Genomic DNA, 19,231 nt, shown 5'->3' on the forward strand with positions numbered 1-19,231 from the left:
TATATATCTGGAACAGATATGATATACCCACAGGCTGCCCCTCCTCTCCTTCCCAGTAAGCAACTGTGATGACGACACCTGCCAGGAAGGTAGCAGAGTAACTCCATCTCATCTGACTAGCTGCTTCTGGTCGTATCAAGGAATGGGCAAGAAATTCAATTCAGTTCTCATTTCAAGCCGAATCTATCAAATTTTCACTTTCTGAAACAACATGATACCCGAAACACAGTAATCCTTTGAAATCCACACTTATCCAAATTTTGCAGTATAGTTCTCCAGCCAAACAATGTTTACAAAAATGCAGGTATATTAGGGGGGGAAATGCATAAAAGTGAATATATTAGAGAAAACAACATACAAAAATGCATTTTACGATGAGAAATTCCTTGTGTACATTAGTTAATGCTGCCTACAAAAATGTGTTTATTAAGGGAAATTTGCACTAAAATGCTGGAGAATTTTAATGAGGATTTTTTAAAAAGCAAATTGCTGCAGAAATGTGGAGAAGTGAATTTAAGATTGGAAAAATTAGAAACTGAGAGAACTGAAATTGACAGATCTTTCTATCACTAGTTGTATGTGATGTCAGGTGTGGAGCAGGTAAGTTCATAGCTACAAACAGGTACATGAGATGAGTTCCCAACTGTCCTTTTGCAAGTGGGGCTTGCTGATTGGTGCTGACAGCAAGCCCCACTGGGGTCGACTCCACTATGGAGTTCCCCATCAGAAACTCCCTAGTGCAGCCAAGGGGGCTCAGTGTCGGCACCAAGACAGCTTAGATTACACCTGCCAACAGCCATCTGTCCTCTGCAGTTTGTCTATAACAAATATAGTATTAGAAGGCTCTCTGCTTCACATCAAGCCCTTTCATTTCGTTCCTGGTGCTGCTTCTTGTTACTCCCATTACTTAGGTGTGCTCCCTCCACCCCTGGGTAGAAGTGGGAGATCAGGCAAGCAGAGTGGCAGAAGGCAAGAGGAGCAGTAGCAAAGCCAGGAGACTCCGCTGGTCAGCTGTGTGCACCTCCTGTTGAGGTGTGGACATCAGCAGTGCACTATAGTGCAAACCCCTGTTGCCAGCCCTGCATCCGTGTATTCCTAACACACTGTAAATTCATGCTTGAGTTTACTTGGAAGCCTCTTTGGAAGCTGTTATTGGCTGACACATGCAGAGCATAATCTTGGCTGACATGAAGGGTATAAATATAATAAATTAAAGAATGTAGACAGGATGACTGTACGCACAGCTACAATTCCACACCAACACCCTCAAAAGAACATGTGTAGGCTTAAAGTGGGCAAGTCTTGCTCCCAGCATGCACCACCTCCTCTCCTTTTGCACATTCAGCATAGAGGGAATGCTGAAGGGATATTCTAAGCGTGTTTAATTGAACACGGAATCCTCTCTGTGACTGGGGACCCTGTGAAGCACATTCAGCAGACTGCAGTTAGAATCTTCTGCAGAAGTTCAGGAAAGAAGGGGCAGGGATGGCACACTCAGAGAGGATGAGGCAGTGCACTCGACCCTATTTCCTCTACATAGTTTGAGCCCTCATGTGTTCTTTTGAATAGCTGAACTATGCTAAACTTAGGTGCTCTTAAGCTCAATGGAATAAATGAGCTTAAGCAGACTGGATGCAAATCGCTGCATTTGAAAATCACAGTAAGCCATGGTTTGTTGTGACAGGAATGAGCCATAGCAAACCTCATGCTTGCATGCTCCTCTCTTCTTCTCTGTGCAGCTGTAAGGAGATCAGAAGTTTGTTTTTTATTAAGCACAGTTCAGTATTCTGTCTGAACCTAAACTGTGGTGAATCTTAACTATGGTTAGTTAAAACAAGCTCAAAGCATGGATTTGAAGTTGGCTTGGTTCAAACAAACCATAGTTTATTTTATTTATTTATTTATTTATTTATTTTATATCCTGCCCTTCCTCCCAGCAGGAGCCCAGGGCAGCAAACAAAAGCACTAAAAACACTTTAAAACATTATAGAAACAGACTTTAAAATACATTAAAACAAAACATCTTTAAAAACATTTTTAAAAAGCTTTCAAGACATCTTTAAAAAAAAGCTTAAAAACATATTGGTTTTTTAAAAAAGCTTTAAAAACATATTAAAAAGCAATTCCAGCACAGACGCAGACTGGGATAAGGTCTCAACTTAAAAGGCTTGTTGAAAGAGGAAGGTCTTCAATAGGTACCAAAAATATAACAGAGATGGCACCTGTCTAATATTTACGGGGAGGGAATTCCACAGGGTAGGTGCCTCCACATTAAAGGTCCGTTTCCTATGTTGTCTGGAACGGACCTCCTGATAAGATGGTATCTGCAGGAGGCCCTCACCTGCAGAGCCCAGTGATTGACTGGGTATATAAGGGATAACACAGTCTTTCAGGTATCCTGGTCCCAAGCTGTATAGGGCTTTGTACACCAAAACTAGAACCTTGAAATTGGCCCAGTAGCAAATGGGCAGCCGGTGCAATTCTTTCAGCAGTGGAGTGACATATTGACAATACCCTGCCCCAGTGAGCAGTCTCGCTGCTGCATTTTACACCAGCTGCAGCTTCCAAACCAACCTCAAGGGCAGCCCCCACAAAGAGCACATTACAGTAATTGAGCTTAGAGGTTACCAGTGCGTGGACAACAGTGGTCAGGCTATCCTGGTCCAGAAACAGCCACAGCTGTCTTACCAGCCGAAACTGGTAAAAGGCACTCCTAGCCACGGAGGTCACTTGGGCCTCTAGTGACAAAGATGGATCCAGGAGCACTCTCAGACTACGAACCTGCTCTTTCAGAGGGAGTACGACCCCATCTAAAGCAGGCAACTGACCAATTATCTGAACTCAGGAACCACCAACCCACAGCGCTTCCATCTTGCTAGGATTCAGACTCAGTTTATTGGCCCTCATCCAGCCCACCACCGAGTCCAGGCAGCAGTCCAGGGCTTGCATGGCCTTTCCCAATTTAGATGTTACAGAGAAATAGAGCTGGGTATTATCAGCGTACTGCTGGCACCTCGCCCCAAATCTCCTGGTGACCACTCCCAAGGGCTTCATATAGATGTTAAACAGCATGGGGGACAAGATGGTACCCTGCGGCACCCCACAGCACAACTGCCAGGGCGCCGAAAGACAATCACCCAATGCTATTCTCTGAAAACAATCCTGGAGATAGGATCGGAACCACTGTAAAACAGTGCCTCCAATACCCATCTCACCAAGTCGGCCCAGAAGGATACCATGGTCAACAGTATCAAAAGCGTCTGAGAGATCAAATAAGAATAATAGGGTTGCACTTCCCCTGTCCTTCTCCTGATACAGGTCATCCATCAGGGCGACCAAGTCCAATTCAGTCCCATAACCAGGCCTGAACCCAGACTGGAATGGGTCAAGATAATCTTTTTCATCCAAGAGTACTTGCAATTGCTGTGCCACAACCCTATCGATCACCTTCCCTAAGAAGGGGGTATTTGCAACCAGTTGGTAATTGTCACAGACCAATGGGTCCAGGGTGGGCTTTTTCAGGAGTGGTAGTATCACCGCCTCTTTGGCTGGAACGATTCCTTCCTGCAATTATGTGTTGACCACACCCTGGATCCACTCAATGAAGCCCCCTCGGCAAACTTTAATAGCCAAGAAGGGCAAGGGTCGAGAGAACATGTTGCTGGCCGCATCATCGCAAACACCTTGTCTACATCATCAGGCCACATCAACTGAAACCGTTCCCAAGAGTTTACAGCAGAGATTGCACTGGACACCTCATTGGGGACTACAGTAGATGTGGATGGGGCATCACCTTAAAGTGCCTTGCAAACAATTCACAGTGGGCCTCCGAAGGGTTTAAAACTCCATTTCCTGGAGTTGATGTCAACAGTTAGTTAAGAGTATTTATATATTTAAAGCATTTATGCACTGTTCTTCACCCTGTTTGGGTGTCGGGGTAATATAGAAATTACATTTATAACAGAATAATAAATCAACAATTAAACATTAAAGTCTTAAACAAAACTAAAAGCAACAGCAAATTATAAATGCCACAGAATATTAAAATGTTTTAACCTGGTGCTAAAAATTGATCACACATTCAGATGAAATGACAACTTACAGTTAATCAAAAACTAAGCTTCTGAACTCCTCTACAGCTGTTACCAGAGGAGAAGAATAGAGGAGGAAACATATAAGCTCAAGGTTCACTGCAGCTTGTTCTTGTCTCAATAAACCATGTTTTACTGTGACATCCAAATGTGCTGGATTGCGGCTCTTGCTGCTTTTGTTTTAAGCTTCCTAGCTGAGGCAATAACTAAATGTTAGAAAATGTTCACCAAAGAGAAGTACATAATGGCACATAAGTGCTGCGTCATGACAGTAGTTGCTGTCAGCTGCAAAATAACATTGCAAAGATGGAAATAATATTGAAACTTTCTTGGTAAAGACAGTAAGCAGTATTTTAAGCATCGGAAACACAGACCGCATGGATTAATTTTTGGCCTTGCACTTGATTGTATGTAGCTTAATGCAGTTGTTTTGACGTCCTTCTCCATAATAATGAGGAGGCTGGGGACAGAGACAGAAAATCTTGTTTGATCAAGATATATTAGAGCCTGCTTAACCTTTACATTGTAAACTGAGTCATTTCCATTACTCAGTGTTAAAAAAAACAAAAACATAAATTAGGGGGATAATCTCATTTTTATGCAACTATACAAGTAACTTTTTAAAGAAATACCCAGCATACTTAGAATGAAACCGCACATAACAATTGTCTAGCTCGATCAGAGCAAGAGCCCATCTAATCCTGCATTTTGCTTCCAGCTGTGGTCAGTAAGATAATGTGGGATCAACCCTACCATTAGGCAAAGTGAGGTGGCTGTCTCAGGCAACAGATAATGGGTGGGTGGGTAGGACGGAAGACAGCTGAGCTGGTAGTGATGATGCTTGCTTGTTACTGATCTGATCTGGCTGGCTGCATTACCTTCTTCCAATGCAATGGAAAAGGCCCTGACCCAAGCAGGCAGGGAGGCAGCCTGTACAATCCAAACACTCCCAGTAGCCATCATGCATGTGAATGTCTGACTCTGCTCACGTGATGCATACTGGCATCACTACTGCTGCTGCATTGCAGCATTTGTTGACTGCCAGGTATTACACCACCAACGTAAAGAATCACACTGCCTGAATATATTCCTGGATTCCTTTTGTTCCTGCCTCTGAATGTAGCTGATTTTCAAATGTCTAGAAATAATGAAGAGATCAGATGGACATAAGAACTACAGAAAAAGTGGAATCTCTCCAACCCTTGATTCTTAATCAGTAGTGTAGTGGCAAATTCAGAAGCACAGAGTCCCTTCAGAATAGTCACAACCAGGCCCTCTCACAGTCACACCACTTTCTAAAATTATACAACCTTCTAAAATGATAGAATAATCTGGCCAGGCTTGAATACTGCTTTAGAAGACTCTTCTCAGTGGCTAACACAGTTCCCTCTTATGCTGATTGGCTCATAGGACACTGGAGACATGGGGACCCTGCTGGGACCTGGCTCCCAAAAAAGTAAGGGTCTAAGACCCTATGAGACCCTGGATGACTACACCCTTACTATTCATGCAAGATTGTGCAATTCCAGGGAGTCCAAAAGATTAATGGGACACCACTTAAGGGAGACATGTAGAACCTACGACCCTCCAGACACTGTTGGACTCCAGCTTCCACCAGCCACAATCAAAGTGTCCTGTAGTCCTTGTAGTCCAGCAATATCTGGAGGGCCACATTTCCTGCTGTACTAGATAGACCTTGGCCTGATCCTTCAGGGCTGTTCTGATGCAGTGGGGATTCTTGTAGCATTGGATATAATGGGCATATATAGGTCCTAGTTCCCCATCTATAAGCAATTCTTCATTGCTCCTTGCATCATTTTAAAACACCAGTTGCAGTTGCTTCCCAGTAAAAGGGATTCTAAGAGAGTACAAAATGGTGAGGGGTGCGGCATGGGAAGTGGGGTGTGGCTGAGCAGCAGGCTTGATGTGGTGAGTCCTAAGGAGCACAACCCCCCCACACACACACACACCTGTGGTTTCTCAACCCTGTTTTAAAGGAAGTAAAGACATCATCTACTGAAATTAATACCTAACTGTGAGAGTGCTGGCTGCCAAAGATACACTTGGTCAATAATCCTTTAGAATTCTTTTTCAGCTCTTCAGTTCCTTTAACTGTTATCGAAAGGTATTTAGGGTTATAGCCAATGTAGTGCTAAGTGTCCAATCAGTGCAAGGATTTCTTTGCGCAACAGGACTTTCCTCCCCTCTCCTCCCCCTGGATGTGTCCTGCGCCCTCCCCAGATGTGCTTCGGAGAGTTGGGGGATCCCCTAGAATATATTGGGGGGTGAGGAGAAAGTCCCATTGCACAAGCAGTATTCTTGTGCAGACGGGAAGCTTACTTAGTGCTAGGTTGGATACACCTCAAAAGTAATGTGCAAACCCCACCAACTCTAATAATATTTTGGCCACTAATTATGAGCATCCTCCATGAACAACAAAGAAAAATTCAGTGCAGGATTATTTTAAAAGTGCATATTTTGTGCATGGACATTCTTGCAATGCCTCTTGGGAACTGTAATGCAGCCAGCAGCATTCTGCCTAACAGTCAATCCTGTGTACTCAGATGTAAGTCCCACTGAATTCAGTGAGACTTACTCCAAGGTAAGTGTGTTTATAGGATTGCAGCCTATCTTACTGTTTGTCGGCAACATTTCCTAATGCCCTTCCCATCACAACCCCATTGCTTCTCTGCTGAGCAGGGAAAGGGCTTTGATGTAGTGCAAAACGTGCAATTGCAGCTGGACCTCTGCAAGAAGATCAAAGCAGAAGGGAAAATGTCTTAGCACAGAGGTAGATTCTGTATTCTTTTTAAATATGCAAAAAGCGACCATGCACTTTGCAGCTGTATGCATGCAAGTTTTGGGATGCAATTGGATTTTGGAATTTGAGGCTTTTTGTAGCTGTAAGGCAGGGCTTGAAGTACAGCTGTGCATTGACCTAATTTGCATGTTTCTGCTAGGATAACCAAATTCCTTCTTAGTGGGTACAAGCATTTGCAAACTTTGTGAGGGCAGGAGGCCAGTCTGTGGAGGAAATAGAAAGTGATACCTGAGGGTGGAGCTACTAAGAATTAAACATATACCTGTTTCTATGGGAAGTAGCTTTATTTTATTTATTAGACTTCTTACCCACCCTTTACCATAAAGTCCCAGGGATAGGTTACAACAGTAAGATATACAATTATAAAAACAAACAAAACAGTTACAGCCAAAAAGCAAGAAGGTATACAAATAATTTAAAACACTTTCATATACAAAATCAATCAAAAGTAGTTGCAGTATATAAAATGGAAAAATTGTTCCAAAAATGGTTCCAGATGCAGACTGCAATAAGATCTCCACTTAAAAGGCTTGTACATATGTGTGTGATTGTGTGTGGGTCTGGACCCACATAGTTTTCCACTGTGGTAATCTGTCCCTCTTCCCTTAAAATGTTCCCCATTTGTGGCCTCCTGGAACATAGAATGGGGGGAGAAAGTGTCACCACCTCTGGAGGTGGTGGGAGCCTTATGCCCCAGACATGTTACAACAGTGAGAATTCTCCACTCCTTCACCCACCTTACGGAACAGGAGCCTGATGCCTGTATTTGATCGTCAGTAGCATAGTGGCAAATTCAGAAGCGCAGGGTTCCTTCATGATAGTCATGCCACATCTTGCCACAGCCACACCCCTTTGCCGCTTTCTCTCATGTCCCTTGCTCTCCCTGTTGTCTTGCAAGTTGTCTTCCACACTCCACTACAACAGACGTCCCTAGGAACCATATCAACATAAAAGGGGAGGCTCTTTGGTAGCTACTTAGGAGAGTCTTCTCAGTGGCTGACTCACCTCCTTTCACTCTGATTGGCTGCAATCAGCATGAAAAGGCAAGGACTCTTCTCAGTGGCTAACACATTCCAATTTCTTGCTGATTGGCTCATACATAGGGACCCATGTGGGACCCTGCTGCCCAAAAAGTAACGGGTCAACAACCCCCCACGACCCTGGATGATTACACCCCTTTTGATAGTATTGCTTACTAGTAGAACTGGAAATTGTAGGGATGGGAGATAAGACCTAAACTGGGATTGGGAAATATCTCTCCCTCCCTGCCACACACACCACCATCAATGGGGATACTAAATATGGACTAAAATACAGCTAGAAGGAAGGCCAATTTCATCACAAGACCAACTTATTCCTTCTGTAAATGTTTACATCCCACTGTTCTTCCAAGGAGCTCAGAGCAGCACAACACTCTTTTAAGGTAGGGATGTGTGTGTGTGTGTGTGTTTATTTATTTATTTAAAATATTTCTTAGCCGCTCTTCACTGCAAGGTCCCAGGACTGGTTACAGCAATAGTGGCATGCAATTAAGGACTATTCAAAGAAGTAAAGCAGCTTATATGCAATTATAAAAACAAGTAAAACAATTCAAAGCAAAAGACACATAGTATAAAGTAACAAAACTGAAGAGATGAGTCCCACAAAAAACTGTTCAGTGGAGATGCTAGACACACCAGTGTGGGGAGGGAGTTCCACAATTTAGGGGCTGTCACAGAGAAAGCCCTCTCCCAGGCCACCATTCCCTGCACTTCTGAGGGTGGTAAAACTGAGCTGAGGTTGAGACATCGTGGTGACTAGGTATGGAAAATCTATCTGTTTTGGTTCTCTCACGTTCTAATTTTTCCAATGTTAATTTCGGTTCTCTACATTTCTACAGTGAGCTGCGCATTTTTTAAAAAATCATGAAAATTCTCCACCGTTTTAGTGTGTATTTCTCCAAATAAACACATTTTTGTAGGCAGTTTTGACAAAGGTACACATCTTTGCAAGCCATTTCTCATCATTTCATGCCTTTTTGCATGTTATTTTCACTCGTGTATTCATTTTTATGCAAACTTTCCCCTAATATATGCATTTTTATAAATGTTGTTACGTTGGCGAACTGCATCCCAAAATTCTAATAAAGGCGAATTTTGAAGGATTACTCCGTTTCGGTTCTCATATTGTTTCTGAAAGTGTTAATTGGATAGATTCAGCTTAAAATGAGAACTGAATTGAGATTCTCACCCATCCCTAGTGGTGACTGACCCAAAGTCAGGTTCTGAGCTTCATGACTGAGTAAAGATTTGAACCTGGGCCTCCATGGTCCTAATTAGATATCAAGTGGTTAAAGTAATTATGTCCTGAGTGACTGCAGACTTTGCCAGCCTGGTCTGATGAATGGTGGTGACCATGCAGGTATAAAAGCCTTTGAAGACTGTTCGGAAACTTCAGTTGGTGCAACGAGCCGCAGCCACAATGTTAACTGGGGCTGGTTACAGGGACCATACAACTCCCCTGCTGCAACAGCTCCACTGGCTGCCAGTCTGTTTCCGGACACAATTCAAAGTGCTGGTTATGACCTATAAAGCCCTATACGGCTTAGGTCCAGGCTATTTGTCAGATCATATCTCCCTATATGAACCTGCCAGGGCCCTGAGATCTTCAGGAGAGAACCTTCGCACGATCCCAACACCTTCACAAGTGCAACTGGTGGGGACATGAGATAGGGCCTTTTCGGTGGCTGCCCCTAGGCTCTGGAACTCTCTCCCTAGGGAGGAAAGAATGGCCTCCTCTGTGCAGTCCTTCCGCCAACAGCTAAAAACTTTTTTCTTCCAGCAGGCCTTTGGAACTGAAGGCATTAAGGGTAGTGACTGAAGAGGATGCTGTATGTTATTGTTTTACTTGTATGCTTCTAAACTGGGTTGCAGTATTTTAAGTGTATATCTAATTGGTTTTAACATCTTAACAGTTTAATCCTGTTTTAATGCTGATTTTATATGTTTATATGTTTTATATGTTTATAGGTTCTTAATAATATGTACTTATTTTTATCTGGAAGCCACCTTGAGTTCCAGTTTGGAAAAAGGGCGGGGTATAAATAAAGATAATAATAATAATAATAATAATAATAATAATAATAAAAGCAGATCAGCTCAAAATATGTGTCATTTTGAAGTTGTAGGAGTTTCAGGGAGTAGAGATTGACTCTGAAGCCTGTCGTTGGTAAACTTATTCCACATCACTGACATTTTAATTGCATTGCCATTTTAATTGTACTGTATTTCATTATATATACATTTGCTCAACAAATTTTATATCCCTATCTTTGGCAGCAATTCATAATTTTTCTATGTCATTTGCAGGTTTAGAGTCACACTGATTTCAGCAGGAGAGACTTAAGCATGCGCTGGAAAACAATGGGACTTCAAACCGTTTAACTTTGGCTGGATCTTGCCTCAAATTAGCACAAATACATTTACAACCAAACAAATACAAGCAGCAAACAAGTATGTTTCAAATTCTAACCAAAATCCTACTTTGTCCAGAACTTTGCTTGTGTTATTCTAGGTTTGGCTGTGTTATTTTGTATGTATATTATGTATCCAGTAGTGTTAATTGTGGTCGAGGTGCTTTTCAGTGTTGTACTATTCAAGATATAAGCAGATCAGAAACAGCCTCTTTCAGGGATCTGAATTGGTACTCAGGTCCTTAGAACTCCTTGTGCCCTACTGCAGAGGAAGTGAGATATGAAACATCATTGCCTCCCACAATCTATACAGTTATTTCACATTTCAAGAGATAACTATAGCCAATTGTCTCAGCCAATTGCAGAACAACAGCTGTTATATGGTTACTGAGGTATGTCCCATGATTGCTGACATGACTTGCACAATATGCAAACCTGTACACTCAGATTTGCTACTGTACTGTTAGCCCATTACCTGTATGCTCACAACAGATATGGCTACCTTGACTTCTCACTTCAATTCAGGACTTTTTGTTTTCAATTAAAAACAAACAAAACAAATACTGTTGCCATACTAACTACAGAATGGGATGTTGATAATAGTTTGAGAATAATTTTGGTAAATAGCTGTATTGACAGTTTGACACAGACATACAGCCTCAAGTCTAAATTATAACTTGATAGCAATTATGCATGATCAGGAAATACCATGTTAAATAACATGAGATTATCATTTCTAGTGGCACAAGGCAAATTCAATAAATCAAAGATGTTGATATTAGAGTAAGAAAAAAAATGAAAAGTGTGGTTTGCTAATCATAAACTGCTAATAGCTAACTTTATCAGCCCACTTATGAATAGCTCATTCATATTCTTGAAATCATGTCAGGTATTTTTGTTTCCACTAGTTTGGGGCAAGTCTTTGTATCTAGCTCCATCTGGTGGCTTCATATGCAAAACAGAGAATCCTTGAATGAGACAGAGAAACAGAAGACACACTGAATAATGGGATAAATTGCACTCAGAATTTCAAGGAATGTATTCAGAAGAATTCAGAGCCTACATCATTCTAGTGCTTAGGCTGCTGTCTACTCAACAAGTTCTGTTGAGAAGTACAATGTTCTCCTCCAAATCTAACTCAGGGGGAAACAATATCTTCCACTCTGCAACTGAAATGTTTTGTTTTGTGCTGGTTGGCTGGCCCTTGTATCAACAACAGCAACAAAAATACTGAATACTGAACATAAGAACATAAGAAGAGCCTGCTGGATCAGGCCAGTGGCCCATCTAGTCCAGCATCCTGTTCTCACAGTGGCCAACCAGGTGTCTGGGGGAAGCCCGCAAGCAGGACCTGAGTGCAAGAACACTGCTTTCAGTTCTGTTATTGCTGTGCACTGTTTTAAAAAGTAGCATAAGCAAAAGATGGGTCCATTTTTTTAGGTATTTATTGTATCATTTGTTAGTTCTTTTTCCTTAAGAATTGTCAGCGACACATACAAAAGGAACAGAATTCAAGACTAAAAACACATTAAGGCTGCAGCCTTATAACCACTTAGCTGAAATTAAGCCACATTGAACTCTTCCAAGCAAACATACATAGGTATGCACTACAATTTGTTTTAAAGCTAAACATTTAAACATTATACACCTAAAGATTCTATGCTCTGTAGAGTTTACAGTCTGAGCACACTAGTCACCTACAGGAAAGTGTTCCTGTTGGTCAAACCTGGAGGGGGAATGGGTTGATCTGCCGATCAGTTGCAAAATCTCTTTGAAGCGAATTTTTAAAAATGCACTCAAGCTGATCCCACCCGGGTTTTTAAAAGGGGCTGGGTTTGACTAGTGTCATGTGCCCCCATTTTCAGAAAAGAGAGGTGGAGATGCACTGGAACTGGCAGAACAGTAACTGTGTCTCTACCCTAAATCAGCCTTCCCCAACCTGGTGCCCTCCACATGTTTTGGATTACAGCTCCATCAGGTGTGGCTGTGCTAGCTGGGGCTAATGGGAGTTGTAGTCCAAAACATCAAAAGGGTACCAGGTTGAGAAAGACTGATCTAAATTTAGGAAGGGAGGGAGGCAAGGGTAAATGGATGTGAGCAAATACAGCTACCGTTCTGGGGAGGGTGTCAGTCCTGGCATTTTTGTTTACGATGAACATCTACATGGAAACTAGAGTATCGTCAGTAATAAACACCACAATAATGGTGATGTTCCACTTTGCAGGGTTATAGCGAGATTACAACGGTAATCTGGAAGCACCAGAATCAACGGAAGCATAGCTGGACTTCATAACCTTTGATTAACAATGGTTAATTTCTTAATATCATAATAATCAGCTTCACAGATGTGGGGAAACATCATCATGAAATTCCCTCAGGGAAAAAATATATACTTGAGGTAAAAATTGTGTTTTGAAAAAAGGGCCCTGGTACAGTTTGCTTTCATAAGGCCTATGGGTCTGCTTATTGTTCATATAACTAAGACCATGTTTAGCTTTGCCCATTATTATGGAATAACAATGGGTTGGATCCAGAGATTCATAAGTAGAACTCTATGTATACAATAGGGCTTTCTCATCTGCCCCTTCTGCTGCAGTCCCACACATGGGACCCTCTGGATCTCAACCAACACTATTTCTACTGGTGGTGCTACTTTGGATATATAACAAAGAGAAAGTGGCATTATTCTGAGGTTAAATAAATAATTACTTTTCTCTCAGGGGGAAAATAATTATTTGGCATGCGGAATGGTAAATAGTGCTGCAGGAGATGACTTCATCATGCCTGCACTGCTTCATTCCTATCCATCGCTGCTCTACCACACCACTGCTTCCAAGTCTTCCTCCTAACCCAATTGAACTCCTTTCATATTTATCTGGCACTGGCACCTATTATTACTCTCTTCTTATTAAACATTAGTCTTCCTCTGCATTCTTACAGACAGCACCGCCCCTAGGCACCAGGAAGGGGGGCAGTTGCCCCGGCCCTGCGCTTTGGGGGGGGGGCTGCGCTTGGCGATGAGAAGCTGGGCTGCGGGTTTTTTTTCTTTTAAGCCATGCAGTCTCACCAGCCGCTTCCCGCTCTTGGGGAATCTCCCACTCTTGGGCTGCGTGCCTGAGCGTTTTTTCCGCTCATCAGCTGTGAAGCGGGTGTTTGTGAAGCTTTTAGGCGGGAGGTTTGAATTCCCTGCTTGAATGTGGGGTAAGGTTGCCATATTGCCCGGTTAGCCGGGTTTTACCCAGATTCTTTGCATGCTACCCAGCGCCCGTTTAGCCCCTTAGGTGGCCCAGATTCTCAGCTTTAATTTAAAAAAAAATTAAGTTTCTAGGTGGTTCGGTTCTTGAGATATACATAAAAACGTCAGCCCCCCCGTTAAATCTTAGAATCATAGAATCCTAGAGTTGGAAGGGGCCTTGTAGGCCATCGAGTCCAACCCCCTGCTCACAGCAGGAAATCCACAGCTTTTTTTAAACTTCTGTATAGCACTTTGTAGTTTTAACCCCGCCCGTTCAGGATTGCAGCCAATCAGTGAAGTGTTTGGTTGACCTGTGGCAGTGTCTGCAAAACCTCATTGCAAGGCCAGAAAATGGTGGTTTCCCCCCGTTTATCTGAAAATCTCATAAATTGAGTAAGTATATACATTTCAGTTTTTTCCCCTCTTGTGTGTAGGAGTCAGATCCTGGGCAGTGTTTTGAAAACCTTCCCAATACTTGCTTTTGTGGGGGTAAAAGCATTGCTAATCCCATATGTCCAGAGTAAATCCCATTGAATTAAATAGGACTTACCTGTGAGTAGACATGGTTATGAATGTGCTGAAAATCAATGGGACTTTGGAGTGAATGTAAAAAAGAAATGTGTTTGTGTTCTCTTTCTGTGTCCCCCCCCCCCAGTCCTATTTTAAAGCAAGTAGGTAGGGCTTACTTAGGTATACAGTTTTTATTCTATAGGAAACTAATTCTGATTTTTTTAAAACTAATACTGATTTTTCTGCAATGACCAACTGGTTTGACAATAAACTATTATATGGGCTGTATGTATTTATACATCTGCTGAGTGTGTGTGTGTGTGTAGTCTTTCCAACAACCCTGTGAGGTAGGGTTGGAAACCAAGGCAGCTCACAACAAGAAATAAAGCCATTTAAAATCCAATAACCATAAACACAAGTATAAACAATTGCAAAACAGCGTAAAGTGGCATGATTCAGAATTTTGGGTTATGTGAATGAAGTTGCTTATCACTTGAGGTTGCAGTTCTGTCCCTGTTTGAGTAAGTACCATTGAATACACTGGGACTTGCTTCTGAATAAATAAACCTAGGATTGCACTATAAATATCTTTACAGTTTGTGTAAATAATAAATATATTTGATAGTCATGCTTATATAAATATTTTTTCATTTATCCTATTTTTGGTTTTTGGTTAGGAATCCTGACTGGTTGTGAGATGCTTAGTTTTCTGCCTTACTCATAGGAATCTTGTTGTGGTTGGTATGGTATTACATTTAGCAAAGTGTTACTGCCTTTTGTGTTGTTTTTTTCCTATTTGCATTTCACTTATCTTTAACCTCACTCCGTTACAGCCATAGAAGCAACAGCAGCATATGCAAGATAATTAACTCCCATTAGTGATAAGAGCAAGAACTTATAATTATGATTTTAATTAAAACAAGAGGCTTATCAGTACTTTGAAGAGGACCAGATATTTATTTTCTTTCTGAGCCCAGGACTGGGTCTTTCATGATGCCCGGTGGGGGGGGGGGAACAGGAGAGTAGTCGATAAGACGGACATCCTGGCATTGGTAATCTACGTAGCAAGGTATGTGTGGGGTTGTTGCACACTTCCAGGCCCAGTTTCATTTTGAGTATGGAGGTGGAACCTGTGTAGATGTGGTTGATCAAAGGGAGAAGAATTTTTGAGTTAAGCAAAGCTCTGCTTTTATAAAACCTAAGAAACATACAGATACTTTGAATGTCTGAGTGCCTGCACCAATGGAATACTGGAGGAACTTGTAAAACTTGCTGCAACAGTATTTACAACTGAGCATGTAGTGTGAAAGACTCCTTTTCCTAACTTTTTGGCTTCTTGTTTTTCTCCACCCACCACATCTGTGAAATATATCATATATGTAATGGTTAACCGTACTGCTGCCCTGACTTACTTTATGTTTGTTGCTATTTTGTATTTTTATTATGTTTTTATATTGATTGTGTATTTTTATTGTTTTTATTATATTTGTAACCTGTCCTGAGCTCTGTTTTTAACAGCAGAAGGGCAGGATATAAATCGTCTTAATCAATCAATCAACATTCCATAGTGTTGGAAATTAGAGTCTAGGCATTTAAGGCTGAAAATGTCAAGTTTTTTTAAAAAAAAGATTTCTCACATCTTTCCCCAGTTTTTGGTGGTAATTCCTAGGCACAAAAACAAAACAACTGGACAATCCAAATATTAATATGCAAATAATATGCAAATAATTTGCATAATATGCAAATTAGCCTGCCCAGATTTGTGGAACTGGAATATGGCAACCCTAATGTGGGGGGCGCCCAACTATGCTTTTGCCCCAGGCCCCGCACAGGCTAAGGAGGGCCTGCTTACAGAACCACTACATTACTATTTCCTGTTTAATTTGTCCCTGTCTTCCCCTTCTCGATAGATTTGACCAAATGGTTGTTGGTCCATTCTGAATGAACCTTTTATACCTAATCTTTTATTTCTGTAACAAACAGTTTATTCAATTATTCTGACATTGACTTCTTATCTCATTGCTAGTGCCCCATACTAGTAAGGTCCAGTGGTTCCCATGGCACACTGTGATTCTTGGTTCAAGACCCAAACACATGTTCCTTGTGGACACATGTAATCATTGACATGTGTAGAAAAGGACATTCAGTAACACACATAAATGCAGCTTCTGAAGACTAAAGATAACGTGTGCATTATTTCGGGGGATCGAGAGCACCAGTAATGAGATAAGTACTCTCCATTCACAGGAGATTATGACAGCTGTCAGTCATATTTTCTGACATGATAGGAGAAAGAGAGAATGAGGAAATACACATTTGAGAAAGAAACCAGAAAAGTGTCAGAAGGGAAGTGCAGAGCATTCTACAGATCAACCAGCAGCCCAAACAGGAAAAGTTGACAGCATGTGTTTCTGGATTAAAAAAAACTATCAATAGCTTCAGTTGTGAAATCTACTTTAGATGTCAGATATTTGTGTTTCTAATTCCAGATCACATGACAAGGCTGACGTAATCTCAGACCTTGTCTATGGGAAGAACAGTGCTAATACAGTGTTATCTCTAAGACTGTGGCTGCTTGTCAGTGCTCTTTATGTTGGAGATACTTTCTTGTACATCAAGCTCCAAAATTTTATAGGTTTCCATATATGGGACCAAAAGCCAGAGCTATATTAATTAATGCAAATTACAGGTCAGTAATCTTCTGATGACTGTGAACTAATACTTCCTTTTCTGTATTAAAAATCTGTTAGCATTTGAGATTTATGGATACAAAACTGAATGTACAGCTTCAAAGTTGATATATATCTGGATAGCTCCACTGATTTTTTGGTATTATTTTTCCTATTTAATGGCTGACATTTTGACCCAGAAACCACCATCTACAGAAAGTGATTTTATACATGTAGATGCTTTGTTTTGTTTTTCTTCAAACTTCAGAATATGCTCCTGAATTCATTACCCAATTAAGGTGATATAAATTATTAACTGGAATTACACACCTTGTGTGAACCATAATTTTGTAGTATTATAGTTGCAAAATGCTATGAAATTTGTCAATTTTCAGCTCTGATGAGACTGTACTTCAAGATATAAGTTGGTGGGGAAATGCAACTGATTTTGCTGCTGACCTTTGCCAAAAGTATTACAAAGAACATTAAAGGGTTTTTTTGTAACAATTTTCTCAGTTTTGTACACATTTATATTTTATATTTAGAGTGCTTTATTAATCACATCTAGCAATTCTTGTGATATTTATTTTTAGGTAGTGTCTAAGATTTAACCCTCACATTTAAACTGCAAAGGTTTTTCTCATCTTTGCTCTTGGTATTGCCATTTTAATACTTGTATTGTTTTCCAGGATCAGGCTTAAAAGTTTCTAACATTTTCCATTGCCATTTGCTGTATGCATTTGCCCATACATTTGCATGTAAGCCTCTCACAGTGCAAGCCTATACATGTCTACTCAAAAGTAAGCTCCACTGAGTTCAATAGGTTTATTCCCAGGTAAATGAGTATAGGATTACACCCTCAGTATATCACTCTTTGCAACAAAAAGCAAATGCATTGCCTCCCAAATGCGAATATTCAGTGTGAGTGTTCCCCTGTCCCAAGGTCTAATATTCAGAGTGCTTCCTGTTCCTTGGTTAATTTCATAACTCTTAGGTTAATTTCAACTGTGTTGCTCAGGGTAGTTTTTGTTTTCATGGTGTCTGTCTTCTAACAATCCTGTGGCTTTTGATGGCTCAGCTTTTTCACGTTCTTCACTAGGAGATTTAGGCCTTTAATTGGAACAGGGCAATTAGAGTGCAGGGCTGTTTAGTTTTTTACAGGGCTGTTTAGTTTTTTACACAGTCATATTGTAAGAAGTATGGTCATTTGGCTTCTTGGTCTCTCACAAAGATGGTTAAGGTTATCTGTGCAGCCATAAAAACTAGGACCCACAATCTTTTTCTAAAAAAAAAAGAATTCAGTGCACAATATACAACCTCCAAGAAATGTGCTATCATCAAATCACTGTGAAAGAAAGCTCAGCTTATATGTATTAATGCTCTTTGGTGTATTAAAGATGTCTTCCTAGAAGAGGTATTATAAACTTGAGTAGTATAGGCAACAATGTTAAACACACTTGCCTGGGAGTAGGGATGGGGGATAAATTCAATTCAGTTCTCATTTAAAAGTGAGTCTATAAATTTTGCACTTTCCAAAACAGTAAGTGAACCGAAACACAGATATCAACCTAAATTTACACTTTTCCAAATTTTACAGTACAATTCTCCATCAAAGCAATGTTTAAAAATGCATATATTAGGGGAAAATATGCATAAAATGAGTATATTAGTGAAAATAATAAACAAAAATGCACTATAAGGAAAAAGTGCTTGCAAATGTGTATATTAGTCAAAACTGCATGCCAAAATGTGTTTATTAGGAGAAATTTGAACTAAAATGCTGATGAATTTCCAACAGGATTTTTTTAAATTCTCAAATTACTTCGGCAGTATGGAGAACTCAGTTTAAGATGGGGAAAAATCAGAAACAGAGAGAACGTTCCTCTTCTCCCAGGCATTTTAGTATGTGTTTTTAAATTGCTTTTTTAAAAAATGTGTTTTTAAATTTGTATATTTGTTTTTAATGTTTTTAATTGTTGTAAACCACCCAGAGAGCTTCGGCTATGGGGCGGTATACAAATGCAATAAATAAATAAATAAATAAATAAAATAATTGACAGATCCTTCTGCCCCACATTGGAGTAAGTCTCATTTAACTCAATTGAACATACGTCTGAGTAGACCTGTATAGGTTTGCACTGTTGGTCATCTTTAGTGACATAGGAAAGGCAAGGGGAAGTCCCCTCTCCAGCAAATACTCGCCCTCCTCACCAACCCACCATTGCTGGACCCCTGTGGTTACTAAAGGTGCTTTTTCACATTCTCCTTCCTCTCCCCATGCACTTTGTTCCGTCGTTCCTGTCTCTTATTCTTTTTCCTGGTTTTTCCATTGTTGAGTGATTAAAATGTTTCAGCTGTACATGTCTGTGATGATGTGTAGAACACAACCTTTTAAACTGAGAACAGAAAATTGTATTATTACAGCACATTTCAAACCTGAATAAAACTTTTAAA

At 40.7% G+C, this 19,231-nt stretch overlaps 1 protein-coding gene across 7 annotated transcripts in view; it reads left to right on the forward strand.

Moving 5' to 3' along the window:
- ZBTB38 (zinc finger and BTB domain containing 38) overlaps nt 1–19,231 on the forward strand; it is a 52,871-nt gene that overhangs the window by 22,119 nt on the left and 11,521 nt on the right. For 5 of the 7 annotated variants that reach the window (XR_009764077.1, XM_061636878.1, XM_061636877.1 and 2 more), the window contains one exon: nt 10,260–10,403. The gene's annotated coding sequence lies outside the window, so the exon portion shown is untranslated. Of the gene's footprint in view, nt 1–6,650; nt 6,694–6,853; nt 6,883–10,259; nt 10,404–19,231 lie in introns of those variants that run through there. The other 2 variants (XM_061636879.1, XM_061636881.1) reach the window with 2 other exon arrangements.

The sequence above is a fragment of the Rhineura floridana genome, chromosome 7, assembly GCF_030035675.1.
Source record: "Rhineura floridana isolate rRhiFlo1 chromosome 7, rRhiFlo1.hap2, whole genome shotgun sequence".
Classification (NCBI taxonomy): Eukaryota; Metazoa; Chordata; class Lepidosauria; order Squamata; family Rhineuridae; genus Rhineura; species Rhineura floridana.